We start from the raw sequence: 20,206 nt of genomic DNA, 5'->3' as shown, positions 1-20,206 counted from the left end.
CCTGACTTCCAACGGTGGCTAGTGCCAGATGCTTCAGAGGAAATGAATAGAACGGGGCAATTTTGAATGATCCAGCTCATCTTCCACTCCCAGTTGGAGGTTTTGGGACACTTTCAGCATGGGGTTGCATCCTTGACCACGTTGGCTAATAAGCATTCATGAACCTATCCTCCATAAACTTACTTAATTCTTTTTTGAACCCACTTATTCTTCTGGCCTTCACAACAGCCCATGGCAGTGAGTTTCACAGGCTAACTGTGCACTATGTGAAGAAGCACTTCCTTTTGTTTGTTTTAAACCTGCTGCCTATTAATTTTATCAAGTGACCCCTAGTGCTTATGCTATGTGAAGGGGTAAATAACACTTCCCTAGTCACTTTCTCCACATCATTCATGATTGTATAGACCTCCATCATATCCCTCCTTAGTTGTTTCTTTTCTAAGTCCCAGTTTTTTAATCTCTCCTCATATGGAAGCTGTTTCATACCTCTGCTTATTTTTGTGGCCCTTCTCTACCTTTTCCAATTCTACTATATCTTTTTTTGAGATGGGATGACCAGAACTGCATGCAGTATTCAAGGTGTGGGTGTGCCATGGGTTTCTGTAGTGCATTATGATATTTTCTGTTTTATTAGCTATCCCTTTACTAATGAGTCTATGGTTTTGGTATCAATCCCTCCTCACCCCTCCCCCCCAAAAGGACTAATCTTTTATGTAGCCATGTTCCTACTAGATTGGCAGTCTCTCTTTGCTACCACTTGCCAGCTGTTCCTTCAGGTAACGGATTTCACTATGATATTATTGAACAGTGAGTTGTTAGTTTTCAAATGATACCCCACAATGCATATTTTATGCAAAGATTATTACAATAGTGCAAATAGAGGGGTGCATTTGGTCACACTACCCCAAGTATGTGCCTGTCCAAGATGGTAGGCTCGTACTCAGGGTAGCTAGCTTCTCCCACCAAATCATACCACTGTAGCTACACTTTATTTTTAGCACACTAGCTCCATGACAACTAGCATGACTATGTGTCCTTGAGCTAGGAATTGGAGCACCCACTCAATGTGTAGACGTACCCTAAATGAACAGCTCACAAACCATGTGCAGGATGTGAGCTTTGTCTATAACCAGAGAAATGGCTAAATTCTCAATAGCCATTTTGTACTCTCTATGGCTGACTGCAGTTGACACACATGTACTTTGTGTTCTTCACTGAGACTTTATTTTTGTTCATTCTTGTTGTTTTTCCTTAATCTAAAATTAGTAAATTTACACAGAGTGCACATTTTGCTTTATGTAGATGGAAACATAACCCTCTTCAATGCTCAAATTAGAGAGAAGAAAGCAAGCAAGAAGGCCTAGAGAGCCAATGATCATCTACAGAATATGTAATTTGCAAGAAAAAATTACCAGAGATTCAGGGGCCATAGAGAATGGTAAATGACCTTCATGGCCATGTGATGAACAGGGATTGGTGTACAATTCTTACACACAAAGCATCTTTGTCAATTGAAAAGCATGATTGGTTTCTGTTAGTTTTTATTTTACTTAATGAATATATTGACATTGTTACCCTTCTGAGGATGCCAGCCAGGACAAGAACATTAAAGGAAGCCAAGATTGATGGAGGACAGTGGGAAGGATTCATACAGTTATGAAAATCATTATACTAACTAACATAGCCTCTGACACCAGTCAAACAAGATGAAGGAAAAGACTAACAGTAGCCTAACACTAGAATGTGTGCTAGGAGTTAAATGGCAAGGGAGAAGGATGAACAAGTGAGTCAGCGAATAAATGAATAAAAAAAGAAAGTGGTGGGCGATGTCCTTACTAGGTTTAACAAAATTAATGGCAAAGGGCATGACGCATATTGAGAGAAGATGGACAAAAGTGCTAGGAGACTGTGGGGAGAGAGGCTGAAAACTAAAAGCACAGAAAAAATATGGAATGAATTACATTAATGTTAAAGTGGAAATTTTGGGAAACTTTTTATTATTGGATCAAGGAAAGCAGACAAAAATATTGCTTGTCTTTCATTCAGCAGCAGAGAAAGAAAACTAATGATGGTGATTAAGGCCAGTGGCTTTATTATTTGTGGGTGCTCGGCACCCCTGAAAATCTGACTACAATTGTTCAGAAGAATAATTTCCATCACAAATGCTCATAAAGGTTAGAACAACATGTACCGTGTTAGGTCTTTCATCTCCCAAGCCCTAAGTGAAAATGTAGCTCAAGCTACAATGAGTTAAGTTTGGTGGTTTCCACCTAATTCTTCTTTGAGTGATGGTCCCTATATGTATTCCGAAGGTGAGTGCACATGCGTATCATGTGCCTAAGCTGGAAGATCAAAACATGCATCCCCTTGTGCTCACAGCCGAGGATATAATTGACTGTGCAGGTCCATGCCTCTCCAGTCCCCTCTTACCGCCACATGGCCTGAGTCAGAACTCCTGTTCCTTCATGCTCTGAGATTTTACTATGAGAGTGACTTTGTCCATTTGTGTATAGTTATTTATAGTTGTAGCTAGTAGTTGTAGCATTAGTAGTAAGTTAGTTAATCATCCCAACTAGAAACTTTCCTTCCACTTTCCCCAGGAAAACCCCATATTCTGGGGTTTAAGAACTGTATCCTGCCCACACTCTTTTCTGTAAGTGACAAGCACCAGGGGTGTCTCTATTGTCTCGGCAAGGCTCATATCGCAGCATATTGTTTAATCTGCAAGTTGTTCCCACCTCAGAGCTCGAAAGCTCCACCTGTCAGTTCCTTATAGAGGAAGCAATGCAGCCACATACACATTCAGATGTGGGACTGTCGGAACCGCTGGTACAGTGATCAACATCAGTGGTGAGCATCCTTCCAACTACTTCCCAGGACCAGCCAGCCCCATGGATGCTACCTCAGGTGTTTCTATTGGCACCCCTCGGATTCCCAGATGTTTGGAGCCTCGCCTCTCAGCAGCAGAACTGGTGCTTCCCTACCCATCCTCTCCACTCCTCTCCGGACCTCTGCTCACCTGCAAGGTCCCCACTCTGGCAGGTGAGCCTCTTTCACCGGGAGTCTCCCTATCTCCCAGAGGCTACTGAAGCCAAACTGGGAGATTTTAGGTGCTAAAAGTCCGGCGGCACAGCAGGGCTAAAGCAGGCTCCCTGCCTGCCCTGGCTCTGTGCCCCTCCCGGAAATGGCTGGCACATCCCTGCGGCCCCTGAGGGAGTACAGGGGGTCTCCACGCACTGCCCCCAACCCAAGCACTGACTCCGCAGCTCTCATTGACTGGGAACTGTGGCCAATGGGAGCTGCAGAGGTGGCACTTGTGGGTGCAGGCAGCGCGTGGAGCCCCATGCTTCCCCCACCCAGGGGCCGCAGCGTGCCAGCCGCTTCCGGGAGCAGTGCGGGGCCAGAGCAGGCAGGGAGCCTGCCTTAGCCCCACTGCACTGCCTCGTGAGAGCTGCCTGAGGTAAGCACCTCCTGCCCACACCCCAGCTCCCTGTCCCAGCCCTGAGCCCCCTCCTGCACCCAAACTCCCTCCCAGAACCTGCACCCCAACCTCCTGCCCCAGCCCCAGCCCGGTGAAAGTGAGTGAGGGTGGGGGAGAGTAAGCAACGGCGGGGACGGGGCCTCAGAGAAGGGGTGGGGAAGGTGCAGGGCCTCAGGGACAGGGTGGGGCAGGGGCAGGGCAAGAGTGTTTGGGCTTGTGTGATTAGACAGTTGGCAATGCTAGAGCCTCTCCTGCTATTGCTGGAAAGGTCCCTGCAGGCACCGTACTGAGGCCTGCCCATTTCCCCAGTTCCTCCAGTACTGGAACTATCCTCTGAGTCAGAGGAGTTCCCTGAGCCGGAACCCTGCTTCTCCTCAATGTCTCGGCAAAGGTCCGACTCACATCCCTGACTGATATATGACCCAGTGGCACAGGTCTGGTACCAGTACTCATGGGGCCCATCACACCCCCAGCAACCATCCCCTTGGCCATACTGGGTGACCTGAGACCCTAACAACAGCTCTTATCAGCCCTCCTAGGCACCCTCTTATACTACCCAGGCGCCTCCTCCAGCATCGTCGATCTTGGAGGAAGAGGTCGAAGTTGAGTCAGTACTGCTGACTCCACCGCTCCCTACAGCCACTTCCTCCTCACTGGATGAGGCAATCATTCCCCTCTCCCTCTCTCTGCCAGATGATCACCCACAGTACCAAGACCTGCTCCAGCAGAGGGCAGTGGTCCTGGAGATCCCACTGGAGAAGATTCAGTACTGGCAACACCAGCTCCCGGACATTCTTCAGCCTCCAGGGACCATCTGGGGTGGCACTCCCCATTAATGAGGCCATCCTCCATTCAACACAGGTGCTGTGGCACATCCCAGCCTCCTCTGCCCCCTGCCTAAGAGGACAGAGCAGAGGTATTTTGTCCCTGCCAAAGGGGCAGCTTTTCTTTTCTCCCTGCTTCCCCCAGCTCCTTTGTTGTCCATGTGGCAGCTGAACGGGCATGCCAGCAGCTGCAGAAATCGTCTGGACCTGTTGGGGAGGAAGGTGTCCTCCTCTCCGGCAATACATAGCCAATTATCAGGCTCTGCTAGCCAAATATGATTTCAACAACTATGCATGGCTAGCAGAGTTCCAGGACAAACTGCCACCAGAGCAGCAGCAGCAGTTTCAGGCGCTGGTGGATGAGGGACACTTGGTCACAAAGGTGGGCCTCCAAGCAGCTGTGGATGTGGTCGACATGGCCTCTCGCTCCCTCGCTCCGGGAATCGACATATGCCAGGACTCGTGGCTCCAGTCCTCTGGCTTTCCCAAGGAGATCCAAACTACAACTGAGGACCTAGCCTTTGACGAGAACAAGCTGTCTTCCAGCAAAACTAACAAGTTCCTTTATTCTTTGAAGGACTCCAGGGGACACATTATGATCCCTGGGTATCTATACCCTGGCCCGACACTTCAGACAACAGCAGCAGCAATTCTGTCCCTGCTCATATGCGCCTTACCTGGTCCATTACCAATGCAAGAAGGAATCCCCACACCGGTGACATCGTTCCCAGCGATCACACTTCCCCCCCTTCTCTGCCCCCTCGCGCCAGCAACCGAAATCCCAGTTTTTACATGACTATCGAGACTCATGAACCTCTCCCAATACCACCCATGGAGCCCCATGTTATCATTGGGGGCTGTCTTGCCCTATTTCCCACAATTAGGGCAAGATCACCATGGACCGTTGGATACTGGAAATCATCCACCATGGATACTTCATAGAATTTCTCTCCTTCCCCCCCCCGCCACCGGACAGCCCCAGAGGACCCTTCCCATCAATGCATTCTCCAACAAGAAGCAGATGCCCTTCTCACGAAGGGCACCATAGAGCAGCTACTGTCTCCCTACCTAGGAATAGGCTTCTACTCCCCACACTTCCTCATCCCAAAGAAGGGTAGAGGGAGGGCGCCGCTTCAGTCTTGACATTTGGCTACTTAACACCCTTATCAGAACATCCAAATTCCATAGGGTGACGCTGGCATCTATTATTCCATCTCTCCCCAACAGGGCCTAGTTCGCAGCTCTTGAGATGAAGGACACTTACTTCCACATCGACATTCACCCGGCCCACCGGAAATTTCTCCACTTCCAGGTGGGACACCACTACTACCAATTCCGAGTCCTCCCTTTTGTCATAGTGACAGCTCTGTGAGTTTTCATGAAGGTAAACAGTGTTTTCAAGAAGGACTGAATTGATATTTAACATTTGCAGAAATGCAGATGCTTAGAAGATATTATAGACCTCATTCTCGTCTTGCTTACATAGATTTTACTGGTGTAACTCCATTGGCTTCAGTGTAAGTGAGATCAAAGTCCTACTGAAGTCCTAGCATGGATGAAAGTGGTTGATCATTCTGCATTCTGAGAAGTTTTAGTTTATAATGTGTATAGAGAGTCTTGATGTATTAATTAAAATGTGGCTTCTTAGATCATAAAACCACTGAATTCTGAACAGGACTGATGTTGAGACTCAATATGAGACAAGACAGAATGTGCAACCAAATATGAATACCCTGAGCACTATATTTGTGAATTTATAACTATTTGGGTAAATAGTTAAGCTTGTTATTGTAGCTTGCCTATAGATTTGCCACCTAGAGAGAGATTTTTTGTAATTAATTATAAATACTCTAGATAGCTTCTTCTGAATGTTTTTATTAACTTTTCAATCATCTGAAAATAATAAAACATACACAGCCTAAAATTTTTTTTCATTCCTATAGCATCCTGGCTGGTGAGAATATAGGCACAAATGATAAATAATCTGTTTTTAAAATGACATCTTCTGCACAATGAAACATTTTTGTCTCATGAGTTTTTAAATGTACATAAAAATAAAAACTCAGATCTGCAGATTCCCCAGAATTAGTTTGCCTCATTTTTTTCCCTTAGGAAAATAAAGAGTATGGCACTAACCGTGTACTCAAATTTCAGTAATGAAACTGGGAATGTCCTAAAAATTTGGACTGTGTAGTTTAGTGAGGAAATGAATAAGAGGGGATATGACAGTGGTGTACAAAATAATGGATGGAGAAGAGAAGGCAAATTGGATATTCCTCTATTTGCTTTCTTATAGTACAAAGTCAAGAAGCCAGGCAATGAAATGGAAAGGCAACAAATTTAAAATTGATAAAAGGAAACTCTTTTTTACACTTGCATAATTAATCTTTGGAATTCATTCCATACAATCCCACTGAGTATAAGAATTTAGTAGGATACAAAAAAAAATTAGACATTTAGATTGATAATGAGAACATCCAGGGTTTTGCATTATAAGGGAAATATATATAAAAGAATATAACTGCTAATGCTCCAGGGCATAAGCCACCATTAACTGATGTGATTGGGAGAAAAAATTCTATGACTATCTTAATCCATAATTGTCTGTTTTCCTCTGAAACATTTGGTATTGGTCGCTATCGAAGATGGGATACTGAATTCGTGGTCCACTGGTCCAGTTTTTAATTCCTAACTATTATGGTGTTCTAATGAAGTTCAGCATAGACCATTACAAAGGTGCAATGCATGCCGAAAGGAACAATTTAAATTATTCTGATACATATTGATGGGCTCTTAATTAGTTGTGAGCACTCAGAAAAATGATTGAATTATCATTATGGATAGCTCAATCATGCTGTCTGCTGAACGCAGAGCAGTAGTCCAAACTCCGCTGCTCCAAAACCTATTAAGATATTAGGCTTTATTAAAAAGTTCAGAATATTCTTTATTAGAGAATAATATACAACATATTATAATGATATTATATAGACTGATGGTAAAGTACACCTTCCCTTTGACTGCTTCTGTCAGCTTCAGTCACCTCATTTCAAGATAAAGAGCCGAAATAAAACAGCATCCAGAAAAAGTCAACAAAAAGTATCAAAGGCATGAGGGGGTTCCAGGGAGATCTTAGAGACCAACAGACAGAATCTCATTTACATTAAGCTCATTTATACCACTCTGGCAGTATAAAGGGGTCTTAAGGTGGGTATAAATTACATTACAATTAATTTACTAACCACATTTAAGTTACAGTTATGTTTACTTTATACTGCCAGATCAGCATAAAAGGGGCCTTAATGTAAATGAGAACTAGGCCCCAAGGGTCTGATTCTCTGCTGTATTGCACCAGATTTACATTGCTGTAACTGCATTATAATCAGTAGCGTTGCACTGGAATAAAACTAGAATAACAGAGTGGAGAATCAAGAGTGTCTGGTTTTGTAAAGTTTTAGCGTTAGAGAGATGACAGAGGTATATATAATATTAGTTGCCACTGAAGTCCATGGGAGATTTGCCATTGACAACCAGCAGACAATATTTTAAGTTCACTATTAAACAGGATGCCCTTTCCAGACAGTCATAATAACAGAAGGCTTCATCACAGGACTCTTACCTTTGAACACATGGCTAAATGTGTAAAGCTAGAAGAAAGCACTGTTGGAAAATTGTTACAAAGTTCTACCCAATGCCCATCTGTGTCTGTGGTTTGACCCTTAAAACAACCTGAAATGACTTGTAAGTCTGTTTACACTTTTCGTGGCATACTGATCATTTTTTCCCAAATGGGTGTCTCATACAATTTAAAAGTTCTGCCTCTGTGCATATCCCCTGGGATGAACCGAAAGAGACTCATTAATCAATTTAAGCTATTTCAGGCTATCATTTTGACAAGCAATTGCAGTTGAAAGGAAAGTAGCTTATTAAGGGGTCTTTTTGCCCATATCCTATTATTTTTCTTGGCTAAATTGTGGGTAAAATTCTTTCATTTTTTAGTTGAAAAAGAAAAAATTGATTGAGCTTTCTTCTTGTGATGTTTAATGTTATCTTTGTACACATAGGTTTTACAGATGGCATCCTCATACTGCCTTCCTTATTCAAAGACAGCACACGTACCACAAAATACCACCACTCACATCATTATCACTGTTAGAACATATTTTTGTCCCTTCCTGTTGTTAGAAGCTTGAGTATTATGTCTAGTTCCAAATGTAGCCTTATGTGCAATTATATTTTCTCTGGATGTGAACGGAGACAGGTTGAATGTTGGCCTGTTCCCTCTACGCCAGCGTTTCTCAACCCCTGGGTCGTGACCCAAAATTGGGTCACAAGGATGTATGAAAGGGTTGTGAACAAACTTTAAAAATAGATAATATTTTGCATACAATTTTCTTTAAATAGATGCCACTTGTGCATCGCTGTATGTTAACAAGTTATTTGAACATGCAGGTGCCACCAATTAGCCAATCAAATGCAATGCACGAAGAGTTATGGGAAAGACCACTCTGGGGAGCAGGAGTCTCGTGTCCCTGTCCCCTCATTTGATTACCTCGGGAAGGGATGCAGCGGGAACTATTGGCCAACCCACCTATTGCTGACATGTGCATGGTAGCTTCTGCTGGTGCCCAGCTACCTCGCAAGCAGCGGAGGACGTGTGGCGGCTCCAGGGGGGAGGCAGGTGAGAAAGCAGGAAATGGAGAGCTGCAGGTGAGGAAAGCAAACACAACCCAGCAGGAGGGAGCTGCCTGGATCTCCCGCCCAGTCCCAGCCCCAGCCCCATCCCTGGGTGCCACTGCGCAACTTTCAGCACACTGGGTTCATCGTCCGGCCTTAGACTGCAGCAGTCCCAAAAGGGAGGATGCCTCCGAGCAACCCCGTACTGACCCAAGGCAGCTGGTAAGCACCAGGAGGTTAGGAAGGACGTTTATTCCTACCTCACAAAGCAGGGGTGGATACTGCAGTCTGGGGGGGCTGGAGTCACGGGGGAACTGAAGAAAGGGGAGAGGCCCTGCAGGGTTCCTTGGCAGCCAGTGCACCTGGTGCTCCACAATCGGGTGGGGCGGGAGCCACGACGTCCTGCATGTGCCTGTGCAAACTTTGCCCAGCACTCCTGGTGCTCGAAGTGGAGCCAGGGTTGGCTGTGCACACTGTGGACCACTGGATCTGCTGGTAGCGTTGCGGGGCTTGCTTGGGGGCCAGGCGGGGCTGACTTGGGGGCTGGGCTTGCTGCACTTGGCCTTTCCCGAGAAGTTGGCAGCATTGGGCAGCTCAGGGGCAGCCGAGCAGAGCGCCCCCCAGAGCACCAGTGGCAGTGGTGGAGGCTCTGGGATCACGCTCCACTGTGGGCTAGTACCGTACTCCTGGGGAGGCTGCATGGAGCACCAAGCAATGGGTGAGGAAGTAAATGGGAGGGAGGTTACAGCAATTGCATGGTTTGTGACAGGGCTAAGATTGTGTGTGCAAGGCTGTGGGCAGGACGGGATGATGGTGCTGCGTAGTGGGTAAAAAGTATTTTGGGGCCAAAATATTTGTGTGTTTTCTATTTAAGCTATGTACTGGGTCAGGACTGGCCATCTATGTTTCCAAAAAAGGTTGAGAGCCACTGCGCTACACTGTCAGCTTCCTTCCTGGTCAAAATGACAGAACCATCAGGGTTGTGATCCCTTCCCACAGTGAAAATGGGAAGCTGTGATTGTGCAGCTCCGTTTTATTAACACACAGATCAGTGTGGGCTAGATCCACAAAGAGACTTAGTTGCTTAAATCCTTCATTAGATACCTAAGTCTTACATTCAGATGCCACTGGCACTCACAAATTCCCTGCTCAGCTGCTGCTTAACCCTGCAGGTGCCTGAAGCCCCTTAGGCACCTAAGTGTGTGTCTACTCTGCAAAAGAACCCTGCAGCAGTGAGTCTCAGAGCCCAGGACTACAGACTTGGGCTTGCGCTATGGTGCTAAAGATAGCCAGGCAGTCGTTCGGGCTCGGGTTCCGAAGCCAGGGAGGGTTTCAGAGCCTGAGCATCTACACAGCTATTTTTAGCACCATTGCACAAGCCCATAGCCTGTGTCTGTCAGCCTGCGCTGTGAGACTCGCTGCTGTGGGGTTTTTTTGCTGTGTAGACGAACTCTTGAGTGTTTGCTGGTGGGCATGTGCAAAACTGCCTAAGTTCTGATGCCACTGAGCTGCTCAGTGCCCTAGTTCATGTCCAAACCCCAGTGGAATTCTCATATACGGCGCTCGCGCCCCTGCCAACTGACCTGTGGGCCCAATTCTGTTTGATGCTCAGAGCACACCTAATCTGCACAAAGACAGCTGGGGATGAGATATTGTGGGGTTATATGTGCATCTGTTGCACTAGCCCCAGAGGTGAAAGTAAGCCGGTGCGCCGTATCGGGGCGGCTTGGCTTCCCCAGGCGGCAATTTAAAGGGCCTGGGGTTCCCAGCAGCAGCTGGAGCCCCAGGCCAGAGCCCTGCTGCTGGAGCCCTGGGGTAGTGGCAGTGGGGCTCCGGGGGTTATTTAAAGGGCCAGGGCTCCCGCTGTCTCTACTGCCCTGGGCCCTTTAAATAGCTGCCGGAGCCCTGCCGCCCCTACTCCAGGGCTCCGGGGGCTATTTAAAGGGCCGGGGCGGTAGAAGCAGGGGAGTCCTGGGCCCTTTAAATAGCCCCCAGAGCCCCGAAGCTCCTTCCAGGGGAGCACCCCAAGCACTGGGCTCTAGGGTCTCTCTCTGGTCCACAGAATATGTAATAAGTTCTACAAAATTATGTAACTAATTACATATTCACTGGACCAGAGAGAGAGAGAATAAGTGAGAGAGAGACTCCATAGCCCAGTGGTTAGGGCAGTGTCATGGGAGTCCTATGTTCAAGTCCTTGTTCCAAATCAGCAAGAGGAGGGATATGCAAACAGGTTTCTCACATTGCAGCAGAGTACGCTAACTGCCAGGCTGTAATGTGGTGGGGATCTCTCTTGCTGGTTTTTCATGAGAGGGGGATGACCTGTTTTAGGTGCCTAACTCCAGGGTTTACATCTGTGAATCCTAAATGGAGATAAGTGATTAACTACCCATGAGAAGTAAGGCCTAAGCCCCAGCCCTTTCTCCCCAGCATTTCTTACTGGCTGGCTTAAGTGGCTCCTCACTGAGTTTGCTGGCATGTATGAATCCCATTCTTAAGTGCCTAACTCTCCCCATACAATGTTCGGTGAGCCTGGGCACCTATCACAGGGCTGTGAATCCCACTGGATGGCAATGTGCGTAGGACTGAGGCATTGCAGCACCTAAGTCCCTTTTGTGGCTCTAGCCTGAGAGTCTTTTGCTATTGCCATTATAAATAGTTATCTCCCCCTGTTTACTAGTATGTCACATTTACTTAAGTAAGCATTTCTGAACAGTTTCACTGTATGAACAATAGATAAAATGGCCACCAAAGCAATCTAAAGTGATATGTGCGGTGTGAAAGCAGATGCACCTTCAGCCAGACCTCCCTGTAGAACCAAAACCATTCAGATATTACCATCGATTTTGGGGAGAGAAGGTGCTTCAAAATAGGGTTCCTTGCACACACACTCCCTCTTTTGGGTGGGGCTCTGTGCTGTAGGTGTGTTCAGAAAATGCCTACAGCATCAGGTCCAGCTGGAGAGAGAGGTGTTCCTCCACCTGCTTTGAGAATCCTGCTTCGAGATTCAGCTTCAGCCAGGGCTTGGAGCAGCATGTTAGTTGTGGGATGGCATCAGCTCTTGTCAGGGTAGGTTGTAGGACTGCAACTAGTAGCTCAGACTCTTGAAGCAGATACGGACTTGCTATAGAGTTTCCTTCTTAGAGAGAGAGAGAGATCAAAGATGTTTTCAGTATAAGATCCTTTATTGCACCCCAGGTATATCTGTTGTATGCACACATAATAAGGTGATAAGTAACAGTCAGCATAGAGAGTAAAGTTTGCAGATGATACCAAGCTGGGAGGGGTTGCAAGTGCTTTGGAGGATAGGATTAAAATTCAAAATGATCTGGACAAACTGGAGAAGTGGTCTGAAGTAAATAGGATGAAATTCAATGAGCAAAAATGCAAAGTACTCCACTTAGGAAGAAAATCAGTTGCACACATAGAAAATGGGAAATGACTGCCTAGGAAGGAGTACTGCAGAAAGGGATCTGGGGGTCATAGCTAAATATGAGTCGACAGTGTAACACTGTTGCAAAAAAAGCGAATGTCATTCTGAAATGTATTAGCAGAAGTGTTGTAAGCAAGACACGAGAAGTAATTCTTCCGCTCTACTCCATGCTGATTAGGCCTCAACTGGAGTATTGTGTCCAGTTCTGGATGCTATTTTTCAAGAAAGATTTGGACAAATTGGAGAAAGTCCAGGGAAAAGCAACAAAAATGATTAAAGGTCTAGAAAACATGACCTATGAGGGAAGATTAAAAAAAAATTGGATTTGTTTAGTTTGGAGAGGGGACATGATAAGTTTTCAAGTATGTAAAAGGTTGTTACAAGGAGGAGGAAGAAACATTGTACTTCTTAACCTCTGAGGATAGGACAAGAAGCAATGGGTTTAAATTGCAGCAAGAGAGGTTTAGGTTGGACATGTGGAAGCAGAGAAAGAACTGACAGGAAGGGGATTGCAATGCATGACAGTTTGTTAGCAAGAGTTAGGCTAACTGTAACCCTAATAACGCGAGATTTGTAGAAGCGAGGATTGTGTGAGGCGAGTGGGAAAGAACTGTGTGAGAAGTTGTTGCGACCTTGTGTTGATAATATTGTATGTAGACTAGAGTCTAAACAAGTGGGGAAAATAAGATATCAGGATGACCTATATATAAAAAAAATGCAGCTGTTGCTCATTATTGTCTGTAACAAAAGGTATAAATGCTTGCTGTAGCTGTTTACCTGTGAGAGACCTGACTAGGACGGGGAGACCTTGTGTCCTAGTGCACTCTCTCCCTCTATGCAATTGATAGAGAGAGAATAAAGTATCTGACTTTGCTGTACCCAACCAAAGAGTGAGAACTGTGTTTTTCTCCAACAGACATTAGGAAAAATTTCCTGTCAGGGTAGTTAAGCACTGGAATAAATTGCCTAGGGAGGTTGTGGAATCTCCATCTTTGGAGATTTTTAAGAGCAGGTTAGACAAACACCTGCCAAGGATGGTTTAGATAATACTTAGTCCTGCCATGAGTGCAGGGGACTGGACTAGATGACCTTTCAAGGTCTCTTCCAGTCCTATGATTCTATAAAACATGTTACCTAATGGCTGAAGAGTATAATACAGTTTAATATTATATTACAGTACTGTGGTGGCTGAAGATCTAAGGCTTTGTCTACACTGGCAATTGAAGGACAAAACTTTTGTCTTTCAGAGGTATTAAACCTCCCTTTCGCCCCCGCCCCAGAAGACAAAAGTTTTGCCACAACAAATGCCTGTGTGAATGGCGCATTGTCAGCTTGTTGGGGGTGGAAGTATTTTGTTGGCAAAAGTGCTGACAAACAGCAGCTCCATTGCCTGACTTTTAGCCACACGGCTGTGTTGACATGGCCATGTCGCTAAAAGGTGTGTAGTGCAGACAAAGCCTGAGTGGGTGAAGTGCAAGATCATCCTCACTGTCCGTTATCACTTTAACTTTAGTAACACTCCTCTAATTCTTTTGTTAGATCTGTCCTAAAGCTATAAAGAATAGTTACTCCCTTAGTAGTAGTTTTTACAGCAACTATACTAAATAAATCCCAAACACCTGTTATCAAGGCAAGAATAGGACACTTCACTGAGCGAGAATGACTAATGAGCAGAATCTAAGTTTCTATTTTAAAATAGATTTTTAACTGCTATATCTCCAAACACTGAACTGAACCTAACTGAAACTGCAGCTGCTGAGCAGTGAGTGAGCAGCCACACTGTTGGGTTCGTAGGAGGAGTTTCATCCACTCTCCCTCAGTCCAGCAGCAGAGTGAATGGAAGAGTAACTTCAATATCTTGCCCCCTTCCAGAGCTGCATTCTCTTGGTTTCTCTAAGTTCCCCTATCCTGGGTTGATGTGAGAGAGAGAGAGAGAGCGAGTGTGTGTGTGTGTGTGTGTGTGTGTGTAAGATGGATGGGTGTGTAGAAAAAGAGATCATGTCTGGGGTGGGTGAATGAGAGTGAGTGTGCATTTACAAACAGATACCAGATGTACTCAGGAGCTCGAGCAACACCAGCTGCAAGAGGACTAAATAGTATTGTGACAGTTCCCCTGGGGTACCACTGAGCCCTCTGTCTGACTAATCTGGGCTCCCTCTCACATTGTGATGCTGTGACAAGCTGCAAACCTCTCCAGGTGCTGCACTTATGCAGACACCTACAGGCAGAGACACATCCAGCTGAGTTACATGAATGCTTCTAGACACTCATGAACTAACAATAGAGAGGCTCCAGCCAATTCACCCAGCTCAGGACCCCAGAACTGTACCATCTTCCCCTTGCCAGAAGCCTGACCAGTGTAAGTTTATTACTCAGTGTGTCACTTCTACAAAGGAAAGTGGACGTGCATCAGGTTTTGATCCCCCAGGTAAAATATAAAACAGATTTATTAACTACAGAAAAGATAGATTTTAAATGATTATAAGTAGTAAGCATAGAGATCAAAGTTGGTTACCTAAGAAATAAAAAGTAAAATTGCAATCTGAGTTCTACAACCTAGACAGGATTTCAATCAAGCAGTGTTACACGCTGATGGTATTCAAGCTGGGATTCTCCTTTCCAACCTGGGACCACCTCCCCAGTTCAGTCTTTGTTCTCCACACGTTTCTAGGTGTTGAGTTGGGGGGGAGTAAGGACAAATGATGATGTCACTTCCCCTCCTTTATAGGTTCCTCCAGCTTGCAAGAAAGATATTTTGCTATGATGTGAGTCAAACAGTCTCCATTGTTTACGTGCTCTCTCTCAGGCTACATCTACACTAGAAACTTCAAAGCACTGCTGTGGGAGCGCTCCCGTGGCAGTGCTTTGAAGTGTGAGTGTGGTCACATCTGAGCATTAGGAGAGAGCTCTCCCTGTGCTCCTGGTAATCCACCTCCACGAGGGGAATAGTTCTGAGCGCTGGGAGCAGCGCTTGAAGCCTGTCCACACTAGTGCTTTAAAGCGCTCAAACTTGCTGCGCTCAGAGGAGTGATTTTTCACATCCCTGAGCCAGCAAATGAGAGCGCTACAAAATGGAAGTGTAGACAAGCCTTGAGAGGTCTCCATTGTATACAATTCCTGGGGTAGTCTTTGTGAGTGTGTATTTCCCTTAATGGACCATCATCAGTGTCTGGCTGCCCCATGTTGTACCTAAAAGGCTGATTGTGGGTGTTTTAACTTCAAACACCATATTTCAGTAACATACACATAGCAAAACTTTATAACTTCAGATACTATGACAGAACATACAATCCAACAGGATACTAATATTCAACAGATCAAGCCTTTTAGAATGATACCTCACAAGGCATACTTTGTACAAAACATATCATAAATCATATCATCATGGTAAATATGGGGATACCAGGGTGTTGCTTTCAGGTACAGGGTGTCGCAAGTATCCCCCTTTCAATCAACACACAGGAAAGGAATAAGGATACTACATTTCTATTGCCATCTCAACCAAGTTGCTAGCTCTCACTATTGGTGAAAGCATAGAGCTGAAAATTATTCTTGCTAATTTCCAGTATCAAATAAGGATCTGGAGAAAAAATGACATAATTCTACTACTTGTATTTTGTTTTGATTGTTTTAAGATATTTTTATCCTTTTTTCTTTTTGTTTGGATTTTAATATCGATTGCATTTGGATAAAGGCTAACTTGAAATTAATCCCCCAAAATGCACAGCACAGAAAACATATAGGAATGTGGTAACAACTAATGAGTTAAGTGCCCACAGAGAGAAGCTGAATGATAAAGATTTTGTTTTAAGCTAAAAATGTGTCTTAAAAAGAACCAGAGACAGCAGCAGAAGACAGGTGGGAGCTGATGGTACTACTGAGTGAGGCCCCAAGGCTGGTCTAATAAGGTGTGTGTTTTCTTAACAGAATAAGGTATCTAGATACCTATGAGGGTTTTAAATTTTGATACTACATTAAGACAAATAAATTACTCCTACCAGGAGAAACAATGGCAATGGATGGGAGGGAAATATGGGCCGCAAAGTAATTCCTAATAATGGTCTGATTACATCAATGAATTGCCTCACCTATGTGATCTGGGGTCAGGGATAAGGAGAATAATGGATCTAGGACAGGTGGAGAGAAGATGTCCATCAACCAGAGCTTGTTCCATTAGGTTAGCAGGTCGAACGTTTCGCAGGGTGGGTGGAGGAAGTAGTCACCGGCTTCAGTTTTGCACGGGCCAGTACCGGGGGGTTGTGGCGAGCTGGCAAAGCTGTACAGAATTATTATAACCTAGTCCTCAATTTGGTGAATTTCGTGCCTGGGGAAAGCACCCAACTGAAATCCTCCACCTAACCCCGAAGCAGGAGCCACATCGGAAGCAGTAAAACCAGACTTCAGTGGTGTAGTAGCGTCAAAGCATCTTCCCCGCTCACTCGCTATTCTGCCAATGCGCCTCGCCCCTGCCCTGAGGAGCTGACAGGTTATTTCAGCGTCCCTGGCTGTGCACAGCGGGGCCTCTCTGCTGAGCCAGTTAGCAAGGGCTCCGCTTAGGCTGCAACACTTTGGAACGGGCAGTGTCGTGCGGGGGCTGGGACGCACCTGGGGTTTGCCTTCCTGCCCATCCCGGTGCCGGGGAATGCGGGGGGCAGTAACAGCTTTGGGGGTGGTCACATGTTACTGGAGTGTGCTTGATGGGCCCTGATGCTGCCCTTTGCAGTCAGTAAAACCAGCGCAGCGCCTGCTGCTTCCTGCTCCCAGCAGCGGCTGCGGGAAGCCCCGAGGAGGAGAGAAGCGCCCACTCCCGGCTCCCCAGTAGCTCTGATTAGCTTTGCCGCCCCACGTGATCGCCCAGGCGGCGTGCGGGGCAGGCAGGCTGGGGCAGGGTTGGGCGAGGGGCGCTCCTCGCCGCGCGGATTCCTTCTCCCGGAGCTGAGCGAGCCGGCTCCCCCGCGCGGACCCGCCCCTGCCCGAGGAGAACTTGCCAGCCCGGGAGGCGGGAGACCCAGCCCGGTACAGTGAACAGGAGCGAACCGTGCCTCGCCCGCGCCGCGTCCCCCGTGCTCCCAGGGAGGGGGCGAGAGCGGGCCGGGGGCGCGGGCCGGGGGCGCGCGCCGGGGCTCTGGCCGTGCGCTCGGGTTGGGCGCGGCTGGTGCCAACTCCAACAGCAACCCCCGCGCGTGGCCCGCTCCCTCCCGGGGCTGCTGCCGTGCGCCAGGCAGCGGGGGAGGGGTGTGGCTCGGGCTCGCGGGGGGCTGCAAAGGCGGGCTCGGCTGCGAACGGGACAGGGCACAGGGTGGGCAGCAGAGCCCAGCCGCGCGCCGGGGCCGCGTGGGGAACGAGGCGCGGCCAGGTAACGTGTTAAGTCTGATCTATCTGTCGTCTTCCAGTCTGCGCAGCTGGCTTGGGAACGGGTCGCGCCGATCCGTTATTACCCGCTGTACGGGGGTGGCGAGAGAATTTTCCTCGTAACAGCCCGCAAAGGCTAAAACTTAACCGTGCTGAGAGGTTGCACTAAATGGGGGATACTCTTGTCTGTTAAATGGCCATTGCAGCCCTCTGGTGTGCCTCGTGGGAGGTATTGCAGAGCACGTAACATGGGAGAAATGCAGACCTAGATTTCAGCTCTTGCCCACTTTGCTTTTGGGCGAGGTGTTTGGGGGTTTTCCCTTGGTTCTCGTCAGTGGTGGCTTTATTAGTGTAAGAAGGAAATTGTTGAGACTTCGTTGGGAGGGAAGGGGGTGGCTTTTTTTTTTTTTTAAATTCCATATCAGTGAACCAAGATTCGTTTTTGGTTGTGTGTATTTCTTTCATTTGCGTTTAAACAGTACCTCAGAATAGTTACTCCACAGTTTTATGCATCTGTTTTTTTTTCCTGTAAATTCAGCAAAATCAGTGTGTTCAGAACAAAAGAAACATCTGTAGCTATGTTATTAACATTAGATTAGACTAAAGTAAACACAAATTTGATAACTCTCAAGACAAGTAAATTTTGAACACATGCAATTTCCCCATTCAGTTTTAAATGTATTTACTTATTGCATTTGAACTAGGAGAAAACATCTTTTGAAACCGGTAAATTATTTTAAAAATAATCAAAAATGGAAAGAAGTATTTGAACTAAGGACAAGAAATCTGTGGAAATTCTACTTGAAGAACAGCAGGCTGTGATCTTATTTCAGAATTTAAACTATTAAAATAAACAGTTGTGTGTCATAAATATACTACAAGTATCAGAGTTTGTGTAACTGGGTATTAGAGGATAGGTCATTATTCTGTTTAGAAAATATACTGTGATTTAGGGTAAAACTTTCAAAAGCATCTAGGTCCCATTTTCGAAAGTGCCTTAGGTACTAGGAGCCTAAATATCATTGAAGGTCAATAGGTTCCCAAGTGCCTACGTCACCTTTGGAAATGGCACAGAGGCACTCCTGGAAACTTTACCCTTTGTGTACATGCGGGTATTTGTTATGTAACCTATTCCTTTTTGTTGCTAAATCGAAGTTCAAAAAAAATCAAACTCTCCTCAAATCATGAAATTGCTTTTGTTTGTTAGGTTTTGGGCAGGGGTGGGAGGGGAAACTTGTCTACACTGCACAGCAATGCAAACTGATTTCTAGAGTGCACCAATGTGTTGGTGTACTAGGATGTGATATGTAGAATGTATGTTTTATGTGTTGAGACATGTGAAAAGATGTCTGCTTGTCTGTCAGGGAAAGAGAACAACCAGGTAAAAAGGTTGGTCAGCAACCTGATCAGGTAAACAGTCAGTTAAACAGCTGAGTTTAGCAAACTAATCTTAGTGTTAGTCAGGAAAGTATAATGAATAGGTTTGTAACAGTGTATTTAAGGTGAACACCTGAATGTGTTTGCATTTAACCCTATGTATGCTGTGCCCTTTTTTGGTGGACTGACCACTCACTGAAGCAGCAAATAGATGACACACTTTTTCAGCTCAAGAGTCTGTCTGTGAACCTGTGCATTCTGGGTAGTGGGGGGAAAAGAACTGGTCAACAGTTGGTAACTGGCCTACGTAGACCCTGCTGGAGCGAACGAAAAGTTCTCTAATATGAGACCACACCCCTGCAGTGTGCATTGTTGTGTGGTGTAGACAAGCCCTAAACATGATGATTTCTAAACCAATAATAAACAGCACAATATTTTGGTCTGCCTTCTTGACTTTTGAGCACTTGAGCCTAACTCTAATTTGTGTGTGTTAAAATTCAACCTATAACACTGCTCTACAGCCAAAATGCTTCTGAAATAAATGGAGTCAAACTTTACTAATTCTGGGTCACTGAGAACAAAAATGATGCTTAAAATTGTTGATTGGCTCTAGTTTTCAAGATATGCTATTGGGTCAGTATATACGACCCTTGACTTGGGAATGGCGGAGGATAAGTGAGTTATAAAGGGAAGGGATCTCAATTTAAACCAGAAATGACTAAAATACATCTTTGACTGGATCTATGAATAAAATCTATGACTGGGTTTGGACAGTACTTGCTTTTTAGGCAAAACAATGAATGATGCAATCTGAAGCGGGTATTGCATCATACATTATATGAATTGCTTCATGTTATTCCTAGAAGTCATGGATGATGCAATCATAACGAAGCTTACATCACTCTGCTGAACAAATTGCCCTATATCAGCTCTAGAAATCATACAGTGTCGTGCTCTCTTATTTGTCAGTGTTTGATTTTGCAAAGGGACACACTTCTGTTTAGCCAAAGTGAACAGAGATGCCTCGTACTTGTGTGAACAGTGCAGATAACTTCTGCTATGTTT

At 45.7% G+C, this 20,206-nt stretch overlaps 1 protein-coding gene across 1 annotated transcript in view; it reads left to right on the top strand.

Annotated features, from left to right (window-relative positions):
- Positions 1-17,265: 17,265 nt before the first annotated feature.
- The window catches only part of MRAP2 (melanocortin 2 receptor accessory protein 2), a 39,969-nt gene continuing 37,028 nt past the window's right edge, over positions 17,266-20,206 (top strand). Inside the window, exon 1 of the mRNA XM_034766112.1 lies at positions 17,266-17,428. The gene's annotated coding sequence lies outside the window, so the exon portion shown is untranslated. The remainder of the gene's footprint in view (positions 17,429-20,206) is intronic.

The sequence above is a fragment of the Trachemys scripta genome, chromosome 3 (genome assembly GCF_013100865.1).
Source record: "Trachemys scripta elegans isolate TJP31775 chromosome 3, CAS_Tse_1.0, whole genome shotgun sequence".
NCBI classification, from domain to species: Eukaryota; Metazoa; Chordata; order Testudines; family Emydidae; genus Trachemys; species Trachemys scripta.
This window is presented reverse-complemented; position numbering and strand designations above follow the sequence as displayed.